The 15,511-nt window shown below is 34.8% G+C and overlaps 1 long non-coding RNA gene across 1 annotated transcript; it reads left to right on the top strand.

Annotated features, from left to right (window-relative positions):
• Positions 1-10,700: 10,700 nt before the first annotated feature.
• On the top strand, positions 10,701-14,527 carry LOC124541776. The gene is made up of 3 exons (XR_006967272.1): positions 10,701-12,107; positions 12,412-14,200; positions 14,287-14,527. It is a non-coding gene; the product is annotated as an uncharacterized LOC124541776 (long non-coding RNA).
• The last annotated feature ends 984 nt before the right edge of the window (positions 14,528-15,511 follow it).

Below are 15,511 nucleotides of genomic sequence, written 5' to 3'. Positions count from 1 at the left end.
ACTTAAATATATAAATACTGGTTATATAGTGAAACATGGATTAGTGAGTAAATGTCAATAAATAAATCTGGATTCTGGAAGAGAATCGTTTTTTTTAAAACTCGTGACAATCCTAGGATGACATACAAGCTGCAAGTTCAAGTACGGAGTTGGAGGGTCACCTAAATAATAGCTAACTTGAGAAACATGTTCATAATATTTCAATGCTAATTAGAAGGAGCAATCCAACGGACGAAATAATAAATACGCTTGAAGGGAAATGGGGTAGGTGTAACAAGACACGTCTGCACTGTTCGAAAATGATTTTAATAATAAACATTAAATAATCAAAGTAAAGATATTCGATGATTGAATGAGTGGTGAGCGAATGTGAATGTGTGAAAGATTGAATAATAGAATGAAAGATAAATCTTTTGAGGCTTGAATTTTTGTACATTCCAACAACGCTTAAGGCATCATTAAGAGTATTTTTAGAAGAACCCCTTCTAAAATAGCAGGAAAGTGTTTTAAAATGTTGGAAGGGAAAGGTCGTATATACACAACTTAATCAATTGGCGCGTGCATTGAGTGCACCAGCAACGCGAGTAGAGTGGAACGACTTTTTTCGGCATTAAAGTTTACAGTTTCAAATTTGAGGATGAATTTAAAAGACGATATAATAGAAGATATTTTATTTGTGCGATGTTACAATTAGGATAAAGTACAATACAATAAATCGAAGAACTAGTCGCATCTAAAATGTATAATTTGCCCTAATAGCAGTAACCTCTATCCGTATAGAACTGGTGATATTTTTTACGACTATATGTTCGTTACTAATGAGTGATTTTGTTAGACTTTTATAAAAGTAAGTCAAAACGACAAAAAAAGGATCTTATTCATACATAAATTTATTAAATATAGGTGCCTCTTTCTTGCTTTAAAATATTACTTTTGCGTTAATTTATTTTTAATAAATTTATTTAATGAGTAACTTAAATTTTGTCTGTTAAAGTCTAAATTAAAGCGAGCGCTAGTAAAATGTATTTAACGACACTGGAGCGCCATTATCATCTTTGTCTCTTAATATAGGATTTGTATCACTCATTATGAAGGCGTGGGAATGTTGTTATTAATTCCAGAAATAAAAGTTGTTATCGTTAGGTTACAATGTTGTAATGCTTTACAAGCGTTCGTACAATTATTTTCAATAATTAAATTAAATAATTAACTGGGATTGCAATTATAGACGTCGGTGATCCGTTTGCGTGACAAACACTGTTTTTTTTCCGGCCGTTATTCGTTGCCTTAGCAATATTAGCCATCTAGCGGCGATGCACGTCAAACGTTTCATCAGAGCGAACTTAACTCACCCTCGTCCAATACTCAAAACTTTACAATTTACTTCAACATTAATGAAATAGATAGCGCCGCATTTGGCGGGCGTCGACATATTTTTTTAGAAAAAAACTCACGATGCTTTCTTATATTTTTATTGTTGAATTTTCTCACTAAATTGACCTCTACATATTTTCCTAATTTAATTATAAAACCCGCTATGTTATCACATATTTCCCATTGTATTAAATCACTCTGTTTAAAAAACACATTGTTGTTTACATGAGAATTACGTCGTTCGCAGCCGAAGGACTTTAAAAAAACCGAAAGTACTTTAAAAGTGAGTTTATTTTAATTCACAAACTTATTTTACAAATATTAATACTAATTTAATTAGGCTACTTCATGTGCTGAGGTTGTAACACAGAATCCCTCCGAACTCCGAACCAATTATTATAAAATAATATTAATACTTTTCTAAGAGAGACAGAAATTATAAAGAAAGATCGGTGTGGTCCGTTGTTGGGCGGCGTGATGTTGCGCAAGCGTTGCTGGTACCGGGCCGTCATCGGTGGCCTCGGCGAACGCGATGTCCTAATGTACCCCAATAGGGTGGTCGCATACATAACATGGGGTTCACAATTTAAAAAAAAAATTGACCTATGCTATCATAGGTCAATTTTTTTTTTAAATTGTATAATATATTTTAATTTCAACTTAAAACAAATATGTTGACACGATACACTATGAATGTTATGTACATTTGTAATCGATGTACATACCAGAAGTTGTTTTTCTTTTTTTGGATGTTGTGTAAGCCATCAATTAATATGTGTATTGTTAGTGTACTTATTCAATAAATAAATAAATGGGTGATGAACCACAACCAGGGCCGCCCTTTTAAAAAGAGGACAAAGCGTGGCTATTCGTCAAATAATGAAAAAAATGTTGCTATTATCATATATGAGCATGTTAAAAGTTGTGAACTCCCGACGGTAGACACGGTTGTCGAAACGATCGAGGACCACTATGTATAAGATTTAAAAAAAAAAAACAATTTCAATTGACACACGACGTTATAATTAATCTGGCAATCAACTCAGACACCATTATGGCAAATAAAACTTCACTCTCTCTTATCACCTCCATCCTCAACGAAATTAGGCTGCAGTTTGAGGAGGAACTAAGCCCAGACGACCCAAAGCTGACTCTAATTAATACAGTAACGCCTGAACAAATTCATTCCTCAGGGTTAATAAAATCAAATGCAAAAGCAAAAGTAAAAAGCCAGATCATAGATTATATAAAAAAAAAAAAAAAGGGAACAAGTGCTGCCACCGCAGCGTAAACAACTTTAGAGTTTGCTCCTTTAATAAAATAATAAGTTAGTGGATTTTGTGAACTGTTTTAGTAGAAAAGTATGTGCCCCTGTAATTAATTAGTCAAAGAACTGTTTCTAATATGAAAATATGAATATCTCTCGAAATCTATAGTATAAAACAGTTTTGCAGTGCAAAGTGAAACAAGTTTTTAAGTGATATTGTGTCTTTAATTTCTACTTCTACCTTGTTTTAATATTATAATACATAACTCATATTTATTTTGGTATAACTTGGTCAATAAATTCACATAAGCTCGTAACGAATACGGTGGCGCAGCGGTGTGAGACCCAAATCTGCCGCCTCAGTCGAAGGTTCAAACCCACGGCCAATGCCCATGATAAGTTATTTATTTTTAAAATATTTTATCTAATAAAGTAAAATATAAAACATGGTTGTTGCTTGTGAAACTTGCCATACAAATATCGGGGCCAATCAAAAAAGGATTAAATGTATAAACTGTACAAACATGTTTCATTCTGATTGCGTTAACTTTACTAATGAATCTTCTACCGCAAGAGCAGCATGGAAGTGTTCGCCGTGCTTATCGGTATCTAAAAAAGGAAAAAATAATACAAATTTGAGCACAAACCGGGGTGTCACTGATACAGACACAAATGAAATCGTTTTATCTGAGATAAGAGCATTTCGTGCTGAAGTTAATATTAGGCTTAATGAGCAGGATGAAGCATTGAAAATGTTACAATCAAGTTTTACTTCGATGCGAAATGAATTAAACGAACTGCAAATGAAAGTAAAATATTTAGAAAACAAATCCGAGTGCTCAAGTTCTATGGAATCTAAGATTACCCGTTTGGCAGAACGGAACGAAGCATTAGAAAACCAAATAAATCTAAAAGAGCAGCGAGACCGTTTTAATAATATTGAAATCTACGGCATTCCGCAACTTCCAAAAGAAAATGTCTATAACATAATAATCGAGTTAGCTAATCTCTTAAAAATTAATTTACAAAAGAATGATATCGATCATGCATATAGAACAAGAGTATGGAATTCAGGAAAAGAGTCGACCTCGCCGCCTCAAGAAGAAGTTCAATCTGACGAAGTCTCTTTTGCAAACGTAGTTTCTACGCAAAAAGGATCAAGAGAATCGCGAATTGTTGTAAGATTGAGCAGCCGTGAGTTAAAAATTAAACTGTTGCGAGCTGCTAAAACATGGCGAAACGATCGAACGGGTGGTAGTCTAACAACTAGTGACGCGGGATTCAGCGGCGAAAAGCATCGTATCTTTTTCAACGATCATTTGACTCCTATGAACAAACATATTTTGCGTGCGGCAAAACAAAAGGCACGTGAAAAAAATTATGCTTACGTGTGGGTGAAGGAGTGCAAGATATTTGTTCGTAAAACAGAAAAGTCGCGTGCTATTCAGATTTCTAAGATAAATGACATTAACACGGTTATAATATGACTATTTAGAAATAATTATAATATAAGGTTATCTATCATTAGTAAACGTAATCATTTTAGCAGTATTTTTTATATACTTTTTATTAAGAGCGTGATAAATTTTGTTTGTTATACTTATGTGTACTGTTTTAGTGTCATTGAGCTGCGAGATATTATTTTTAACAACATAATGTTTCTCTTGTTCATTTTACCAAAAAGATGAAAAGGAAAAATATTAATTTTAAACTGTCTGTTCTGAATGCACAGTCCCTTAATACCGGTAGAGATGAACTTGATAGTACTATCACATCATTAAGTCCTGACATAACTACAATAACTGAAACCTGGCTGAGTAGTTCGTCTGAAATAAAATCTTATAAAATTAACGGGTATACTCTAATTCACAAACCCAGGTGGAATACTCAGAGAGGAGGAGGAGTTGCATTTTACATTCGGAATGGGATTCAAGTGAAAGAATTAGGTGTCGGGTCATCTGAATTAGAGCAATTGTGGTTAGAAGTAAAACTTAAGCGACATAAAATTGCAGTTGGTGTATTTTACAGGCCCCCAAAGTGTAGTTTTAAAGTTTTTTTGGATGAATTGGAAGATTCTTTATCTGCAATAGGTCCAACTTATAATTATATATTTGTCACAGGTGATATCAATATCAATTTATTGTGTAAGGATGGCATTAATCAATCGGAATTTCAACAGTTATTATCCGAGCACGGCTTACAACAGATAGTCCGTGATGCAACACGTATAACACCTCATAGTCGTTCTTTATTAGATGTAATTTGTTGTAGTGTTGAACTAAATCCAGATGAAGTAATTTTAAAACATAACGATGACCTCAGTGATCACGCTTTTGTTCAGGCCAGTTTCCCGATTGAAATTTACAAAACAGATATAAGAACTGTAAACTATAGGCCATTTGATCAATTTGATATTGAAACTTATCAATTTGCTTCTTCAATAACTCCTTGGGAATGGGTACTCCAAATAAAATATATTAACAATATGGTGGATTGTTTCACATCTTTGATGCTCGGTCTATTTGATCACTTTGTACCGTTAAAAACTAAAAAATTTACTGCTCCTCCAACTCCCTGGATAACAAATACTGTAAAATCAATTATGCTTGATAGAGATTGCGCGTGTAAACGAGCAAAGGAAACAAATAATCATAGTGATTTGAATACTTATAAATTATATAGAAATCTGGTTCTTTCGACTTCGCGTACTGAAAAACAGTATTATTTTACTCACAAAATTAATCAAAATATCCGTAACTCAAGCAAAATGTGGAAAGAACTGCAAACAATACTAGGTTCTTCATCACAAAATAATATGTTACCAGTTCATCTTTGCGATCCAGATAAAATTAATAAAAGTTTTATAGAAACAATTCCAACAACTGGAAGTAATAAAAATATTAATAATGATCACAGTATTAAGTTTGATCAGTCCAAAGAAAAATTTAATTTTCATAAAGTATCTTCAGAAGATGTACTCAAAATAATAAATTCTATAAGCTCGAATGCTATGGGAGTTGATGGTATGAGCATAAAAATGATTAAACTCACATTACCTTATTCATTGGATGCAATAACTCATATTGTGAATTATTCGGTAGTTAACAGCGAATTCCCATACAAGTGGAAAACAGCCCTGATTAAACCACTTCCAAAGAAAGCCAGTGTTGAAACTATAAAAGATCTAAGACCCATAGGATTGCTACCGGTTTTATCTAAAATTGTAGAAAAAGTAGTATATAATCAAATATCAAATTATTTTGAAAGCAATAATATTATACCACTTCAACAATCTGGTTTTCGTAGAATGCATAGTACTACAACAGCGCTTTTATATATAGTCGATGAACTTTTGTCAGCATCAAATGATAACAGTGCGTGTGTTTTGGTATTACTAGATTATAGTCGCGCGTTTGACTGCCTTAATCATAATATTTTAATTAATAAATTGCGAATGTATGGATGTGATGAGCCCGTATGTAATTGGTTTAAAAATTACTTCTCAGACCGTTTTCAAATCGTAGAGTGCATGGATAGGAATGGTAAATTAACTAGATCAAGTCCCCTAAGTATCACTAGAGGCGTGGTGCAAGGATCTATCTTAGGTCCTCTGCTTTATTCTGTTTATACGTCTGATTTAATTAACTACACAAAATCTTCTTTAATACATATGTATGCTGACGATACACAGGTTTTAATGAAATTAAACTTAAATATAGATTTTACTAAAAATATTGACAGTTTAAATGAAGATTTAGCATCAATTCATATGTGGTCAAATTATCATGATCTTATTTTAAATCCACAAAAGTGTACTTTTATGATATTTGGCACAAAAAGACAAATAGATGTAATCCATCGAAGCAATCCTACTATTTTGATCAACAACTGCCCCATCGAAGAGGTGTCTAAAGTTAAAAATCTCGGTGTACTATTTGAAGGATCGCTACGTTTTAAGGAACATGTTCAAGAAAAAATTGCCAAAAGTTATGCCTCCCTTAAGATGATCTACAAATTTAGGCCGTTTTTAAGTATTGTTGTTAGAAGAAGACTGGTGGATTCCTTAGTACTCTCACATCTTGACTATTGCGATGTAGTTTATGGACCTTGTCTGTTAAAACAAACAGAATCTAAGATTCAAGAGGTACAGAACTCTTGTATGAGGTTCTGTTATGATATTCCACGTGGATCCAATATTACTCCAATTTTAAATAGTTATAATATGTTAAATATGAAGCACCGTCGTATTCTGAAATTGAATACTATTGTATATAGTCTGAAAAAGAAAAAGTATCCACCTTATTTAGCCCGAAAATTGAACTGGCTAAACTCTATGGATTCCGGTAATCACCGCCCCTCCCGTATTTTAAATGTAGTTGTACCCCGTCCTTGCTTAGTATCATTTCAAATCAAATCAAATCAAATCAAATCAAATTCCTCCGATTAAATTTGCCTCATCTATTTTTACATTTCGGAAACTTTGCAAAAAATGGCTTACTGAATATCAAAAGTCGCAGTCAAACTGGCTAAACGCGAGACTACCCACATGATTCCATTACTATACTTACTTTAAATTGTACATTAACAGACAGTTTTTTTTGTTTTTTGTTACAAGATTTTATATGATTTATTATATTACATTAAATATAAAATTTTATCTCAGGCAGCTCACTACTAACTTCAAATTTATCACAATTTTTTTGTTACCCTATATATATTTATTTTCTTCTAAACTTTGTTACTATAAAATAACTAGTTTACACCTTGTGTTGGCAGCATTTGTTTGTAGGTGCAGACTGAAAAGCAGCTTTAAGCTGAGTCTACGACCTTTTTTCCAGCATAGATTAATGTGTTTTTTTTATTTAGTAGTAAGAAATTCGTTAACATCCTCTATGCTTGGCGAATAAACTTCTTTATTATTATTATTATTATTATATTAAAAGGTCAAGGCGAAGTGAGCGATAGACCAGATTTGCAAATTTAGAGGAAGAGGTATTTGCTCAAGATGGAATCTTATCAGCGGGAAAATCGAAAAAAATATTACTTATCGGTACGGTCGGCAACACGCGGTCCGACGTGCTACTGAATGTTTTTTTTAATATGTTATAATTATCAAAATAAACACCTTAATTGGCAAGTAAGCGCGCCTTTTAAAAACGCACTTCGCTCTGTCTGCGAACGAACAAATGAGCGACGCCGACGCGGGAAATAGGCGCGCGGCTAATTCCCCGCTCCCTGCCGTTTGTGGACTGACAGGCTCGCTGTCGGCGCTCCGTGAATCGCTTCGTTGCGTGATTAGTTTCAATTGTGAGCCACGGTAAGTGTCAGATTCCTATTTATTTTATACTTATATATGGTTACAATCTACGTAAGTAGGGTAAGGAGAGGTAATGGCGCTCACTTCGGTAAATCTATCAAAATGTAACATAGCAATACGCCACGTCGCATGAAGGCGCGGGGGAAGGGGGCCACTAATGGGCGGCGATGCAAACGAACAGTCAGCCGGCGTCATCTGGCAATGAAGTGCGTTTCTTCATTAGCGGCCGCGCTGATGTAATTTTACGTTAGGTGTTTTCTGCCGGTAAATCTAAAACTTTAATCCATATTTAATTATCAATTTAATTTTTCTGATAGTGAAACTATTCTATTTTGTGAATATAGTCAATTTAAACTCGTAATTTGTATATTTTTATTACTTTTTTAAATCAATCGCAAAATGGCCGTTTAGGGTAATACCACTCATTGAGCGCCATTACCTCATAGTGTTAATTTTTTTTTATTGTTGTAGATGTACCAAGAAATCGTCAAAGGACCTTCAGTCTGCTAAAGCAGCAATTGAAGGAGGCTTGTCGAAGAGACAAGCCGCATAACAATATAAAATACCATTTTCAACTTTAAGAAATCGACTAAAAAATGAATGAAAAAATGTTTACAAATGTGCTGAGCTCAACAATATCAAAAATATTTTTTATAACAGCAGCAAAACAGCTGGACTGGATTGGGTACACGCCTTTAGACGCAATCCTTCAGTCTCTATACGCAAAGCTGAAGCGACAAGCTTAAATAGAATTCCTGCTTTCAAAAAAGAAGAAATTACGCATTTCTATGACAAACTTGGCGATTTAATGGAAAAACATAAGTTTATTTCCAGCAATATTTATAACGCTGACGAAACTGGTATCACCACGATGATAGACCCGGAAAAAATGCTTGGCAAAAAAGGACAAAGAATAGTGGGGTTTGTTGCAAGTGGCGAGCGAGGGAGGAACACAACAGTCATGTGTGCGATGAGTGCAGCCGGAAATTTCATACCGCCCATGTTTATTTTTGACAGACAGATAATGACACCTTTATTAGAAAAAGATGGACCAGCTGGTGCGTTATATGCCAACTCAAAAATCAAAATCAAAATCAACTTTATTCAGGTAGTTTATAAACACTTTTGAATCGTCATTTTACTGAAGCTACCACCGGTTCGGAAAGTAGATTCTATCGAGAAGAACCGGCAAGAAACTCAGTAATTACTCTTTTTTAACATTTAAAAAATATAAAGTCATGTTAATTAAATACAATTATTTAAATTAATGTAATGTAATGTAATGTAATGTGAAGATGAAGACCTTTGCGACGATGACAGCGATAACGAATTACATGTGGATCATGAAAATTGTAACAATTGCATTATTTGCGAAGAATTTGGAAAAAATAACGAGTTGTGGTATCGTAGCACCGTCTGCGGACTGTGGGCACATGCTGTATGTTCAGGGTGGGACTCACCAGATGGATTTATCTGAGATCTGTGTATCCAAAAATAATATACCTATACCAATTTCTAATTCGTCCTACCTCTAACAATAATATTTATTTTATATAATACTATGTTAATCGATGTTAATTAGAAAGTTGATTTTAAGTTTGAAAACTTTACCATTTTTGTTAAATTAAAAAAGGCTGATCTTTCGTACAAATGGGGGATAATTGATAATAAGTTATTTATTTTAGTTAGTATTTTTATTTATGACGTTGATCTCATTACTTTATCTTTTATCAAAACGTATATTATTGGTTACCCCGTGCCCCGAGCGGCATTATCCATAGTCAGGGGGCAATGCCGCTCAAGAATTTTTATTTCAAAGTTTTTCTACTACTAGTAGATAAAAGATATATGCTTTTATTGTTAAATTGTTGATTATTTGAGACTTTGTTACTTTTTTAATTTTAATTTAATATATATAATTTAAAAAATACACCATGTTTTCTTTAAGTGAACATCCGTCATTTAGAGTAAGGAGGGGTCCTTACCCTAAACGATTCGAAATAAATGCGACGGAGAAGCGTTTGGTCATTTATTATGTGTACAAATAAGTTTTAAGGGTTTTTTTTTTTCATTTTGAATTTTTATTTAGAAAAACTGGTAAAGTGTATATTATTCAAAATATTGCCCGTTGCTTTGTATTACCTTTGCCCATCTTTCAGGCAGCATACGGATTCCGCGTTTAAAAAATTTCTCATCTTTGAGCCGATCCAATAATCAAGCCAAGTTTTCAAATCTTCGCGAGAAGTAAAGTGCTGCTCAGACAGCGCATGAGCCAGTGACCGGAACAAGTGGTAATCCGAAGGAGCAATGACTGGTGAATATGGCGGGTGTGGTAGGACATCCCAGTTCAGTGCCTCTAAAGTTTCCTTGACAACTTAAGCAGCATGTGACCGAGCGTTATCGTGCTGAAAGATGACTTTTTATGTCTTTTGTCATATTGGGGGCGTTTCAGCTTTAATGTTCGACTCGAATCTTCGAATTGCTGTCGATAACGTTCCCCAGTGATGGTTTCGTTAGACTGGAGTAGCTCATAGTAGATAACTCCAAGTTGATCCCACCAGATGCACAGCATTATTTTCTTGCCATGAATATTGGGTTTGGCCGTTAAAGTTGAGGTATGACCGGGCTTACCCCAGGATTTTCTGCGCTTTGGATCGTCGTACTTGATCCACTTTTCGTCTCCTGTCACTATTCAATGCAAAAAACTCTTCCAATTTTGTCTTTGGGGCAGTTGTTCGCACGTGAAAAAACGGCGTTCGACGTCTCTCGGTTTGAGTTCGTGCGGAAACCAATGTCCTTCTTTTTGCACCATACCTAATTGAGACGGCTTGAAATCGTTTGTTGAGTCACTCCTAAGGTTTTAGCAAGTTCCTCTTTAGTTTGGCATGAATCTTGGTTCAGTAATGCTTCTAACTCAGCGCCTTCAAACTTTACTGGCCGCCCATCGCGTTCTTTGTCACTGATGTCAAATTCACCACTTTTAAAACGTCAGAACCAATATTCGCAAGTTTTTATCGATGGAGAATACTCTTCATAAGCTTCACATAGCTGTCGATGCCCTTCAGCTGCATTTTTCTTTAAGTTGAGGCAAAAAAGAAGTGCTTCCCGCAAATGCTGTTTACTTGGCACAAAAGTTGATATTGTTGAAGCTCAAAAATGCGGGTCGTTTACACTTCAACGAAGTAAATGTTCCTATGAGAGGATAAGAGACATGTTTTAACATGGATACACAAGTTTCAAGATAGTCCAATGCGATGTAGTACTAGTTATGCCATCTTTTATAAACCCCTCAAAACTTATTTGTACACCTATTAATAAGCCACTTCAGTGTGTAGGTATTGACTGCTTGTTGTTTACGTGTCGCTTCGCATTCGCAGATCGCTCCGTAGGTCACCGTATTACAGAGTGACATATTTACTACAAGATAATGCTTTTATTTTTACAGTTAATGATGGCTTAAAAAAAAAAGAAAAGTAATAGAAAAACAACGATGCATGGACAGGTTTATACTTTTTTGTTAATTGCAATGGCAAACCGCTATGCTTAATATGCCAAAAAACTCTTGCTATGCAAAGAGAATATAACCTTAAACGCCACTAAGATAAAGTCAAATTTGCATGCCTAGTGAGTGAGTTACGGAAAACTAAAATTAACGCACTGAAATCTGAAGATTCTGATCTGAAGTAAAGAACCAAGAAAAATATTTTTAAGCTTCAAGTCCAAAGTAACGAGTCGAGCATACGTGCAAGTTTAGGGGAAGCAGAAATACTTGCGAAGTCTGGCCGACTATTTACCGATAGTGAACTATTAAAACAATGTGCCTTGGTTGAAGAGTTATGCCCAGATCAAAAAAAGAAATTTGAAAATATTAGTTTTTCTGCTAGAACGTGTACCCGGCGAACTGAAGATTTGGACTTTAATTTATATCAGCAACTCCGGAAAAAAGCACAACAATTTGAATGGTTCTTTTTAGCTACCAATGAGAGTAGGGGAGTGTGGGGTAAACGCGAACGCGGGGTAAACCTGAACGCAACGGTTGTGATATGTTAGAAAGAGATAGGCGTATTTCACTGGTCGCTATCTCGAACATCACGCCACCACTAGTGCCAGTCAACGAAACGAGCGACGCGGAGGCACGTACTTATTAAGGTATGCATTTTGTTATATTTTGCAAGATTTTGATGTAATTTTTTCGAAAATGCAACTCGATATTACTTGACTTTTATTAACAATATTTATTTAACTTTTATTTACTGGAATCCTTACATAATAAGGTGCTAAATAACAATGACGTAATCGACAAAAGTAATATAACCTAAAATATTTAACTCAATATTTTTTTTCGATTTGGCGGGGTAAAGGCGACCATTCCATGTCGGGTAATCTCGAACGTTCCTTATTACCCCATCATATTGTTGATTCCCAGTTAATCTAATTTGTATTATTGTTCCAGGTGCCTCGTAATTACAAACGAAAAACAGTGACGAAATACAGTCTAGAAGATCTCAAAAAGGCTGTAAATGATGCTCAAACCAATAAACTTACCATCGGCAAAGCTGCAGAAACTTATAATGTTCCAAAAACTACAATTTTTGATCACATAAAGAAGCCAGTGATTAAATTGCCAACAAAAAGCTGGTCGAAAAACATTATTCACAGGCGAGAAAGCGGTCGTGGATTATATAATAAAATGCAGTAAACTTTATTACGGCCTAACCATAAAAAAATTCGCCAAATTGCGTACTAATATGCTGAGATAAACAAACTTACTCATAATTTCAACCGAGTAAAAAAGCTGGCCGGTAAAGACTGGTATAGAAAGACAGTTTCATGAAAAGTCATCCCAGCCTATCTCTGAGAACACCTGAGGCGACTTCACTGAATCGTATCACAGCATTCAATAAAACTGAAGTTTAAGTTTTTTATGATAATTTGAAAGCTATACAAGAGAAATATCATATTCAACCTGATAAAATGTTTAGCGTCGATAAGACAGGTATATCAACAGTCCAGAAGAATCAGAAAATAGTGGCAGTAAGAGGTCAGAAACAAGTTGGTAACAGAACAGAACAGAACAGTGGTTTGTGCATTTAGTGCAACGCATGAATCGACTATTACTAAAAGGTAGTAACCCTAACATGATTGGAGCTGTGTCAGCCTCTGGATAGATGAATGAAAGTCTTTTTGTTGATTGGCTACACCACTTCATTTCATATGCAAAGCCTTCAAAAGAAGATCCAGTGTTTCTCATATTGGATAACCATGAAAGCCACATAAGTCTTGATGCTTATTCACTATGCAGAGAACATGGAATCATTATGCTGACTTTGCCGCCACACACCTCACATAAACTTGAACCTTTGGACTTGACATATTTTGGCCCTATCAAGGCAGCATACAATCAAGAAGAAGAATCACATGGCGTATCGATGCAATTACCATGGGAAAAAATTGGTAAGTGAAACAACTGACGGCGACAGGAACATGAGGAAAAATGGGTTGACTCATCGTCAATTCCAGCAGTTTCTGACAGATACGGAAGCTTGTATGTTTAAATGAAGATACATAACTTGATTAAGCGCTTCTTGGTTGTATCAATTATAATGGTTGACATACTAGTTGAGCTACTAGCATGGCGGAGTGGAACATTTCACACAAAGTCACTACTATTGTTAGCGATAATTCAACAAATATCTTGTCTGCTGTAAGAATTGCTTAATGGCGGTCCACCTCTTGTTTCGCTCGCTCCTTATATCTTGTCGTATAAGAAGCTACAGAAGAAATTGTTTTGAACGAAGTGACAAACATTGTAGAGTTTTTCAATCGTAGCTCACAGGGAAAATTAAAAGTTGCTGCTACACAGGGCAATTGTTTGTTGAATATGTCTGTTCGCAAATTTAAGGAGAACGTAAAGACCGCTGAACATCAACGTTCGATATTCTGAAGCGAACAGTAGAGGTACAGCTGGGTGATTCCGAATCCCATTTTTCGATTCCTTATTTGGAATTTGTGATGAAAATTCTATTTGGCATTCAGCAAACAGAGATTGTAATACGAAATAACTTCACATTGACATTAATTGGCATTCTGTATCTCGATTTCGAAATTAAAAACTAAAATTTACCTCGATTACATACGTCAGATATACAGTTGTTCCCGTGTGTCGGAAGGATCTGGTGAAAACGAAAAATAATATATATCTTCTTTTAAAACTTTTTAATAGCATCAAATAAGATTTAAAAGTAAGTATTATTTAATCACTTATAAAGTATTTTATGGATTGTATTGTTTGGTATTAATTAACAAATAAACCATACCTTTCTTCTAGATGGCAAGGCCCTGGGTTCTTTGAACCTTTTGAAGGAAGCACATGAGATAGAAATAAATTCAAGTGTTAAGCAAGCCCGAGAGATTAGCCGGTTGCCAATAAAGTGTCGCAACGATGAATTCATTAGAATTTATCGTCTAAATGCAGACCTCATTGACGACCTTGAAGAAGAGCTTCGCCCGTTGATCTCCATCATCAAACGTGGAGTTTCGATTAGGTCTGAGGTATGCATATTTATTTATGTCTTACAAATATATTAAACGTTACTTATTATATTTGTTTCTTATAACATTATAAAATGATTTGTGTAATTAAATAAATCAACAACATCAGCCTGTAAATTCCCACTGCTGGGCTAAAGGCCTCCTCTCCCTTTGAGGAGAAGGTTTGGAACTTATTCCACCACGCTGTTCCAATGCGGGTTGGTGGAACACACATGTGGCAGAATTTCTATGAAATTTGTCACATGCAGGTTTCCTCACGATGTTTTCCTTCAACGCTGAGCACGAGATGAATTATAAAGACAAATTAAGCCCATGAATCAGCGGTGCTTGCCTGGATTTGAACCCGCAATCATCGGTTATAATGCACGCGTTCTAATGACATAATATCTTAGCAACCACATGTTAGTTTTAAGCATGAGAAACATAACATCCTATTTCATATCACCATGGTCGGAGTTAGGTTGGTTAATATTTATTAAATTAGTTAATATGTTGAATGTTTAAACATTCAAATCAATTATAACAAAAAAGGGACAAAACATAAGGAACGCTTTTGTGCGAAAGGCGATGATAGCACACCTTGGGAATAAAACGATCGCCTCCTGGCTGTTTCTATTCATATAATATGTATCTAATTAATTTGACAAAAAAAGACCCGCTGAATTCCTTTCGGCAGTTCTTCTCGGGTGTTCCTTTTTCCGAACCGGTGGTAGTGTTTAGTTTGACCATCGATAAGAAAGTGTAATGCTTCTACGTTGAATAAAGTAATATGAGTTTGAGTTTGACAAACAAGAAAAGTATAGGAATTATTGTGTGCACTATGATTATTATACAATTCCCACATCTTGAAAATGAAACAATCAATCGAACGATCTATCCCTTTGTTGTATTAATTTTTAACATCAAGACAGTCAAAAAGTAAGTGTAATGCCAGTGTATTGAACAAATTTTTTTATAAAAAAACTTTACGGTTACGTTAATGTAATGGATGCTTAATCATT

Source organism: Vanessa cardui, chromosome 28, assembly GCF_905220365.1.
Source record: "Vanessa cardui chromosome 28, ilVanCard2.1, whole genome shotgun sequence".
Classification (NCBI taxonomy): Eukaryota; Metazoa; Arthropoda; class Insecta; order Lepidoptera; family Nymphalidae; genus Vanessa; species Vanessa cardui.
This window is presented reverse-complemented; position numbering and strand designations above follow the sequence as displayed.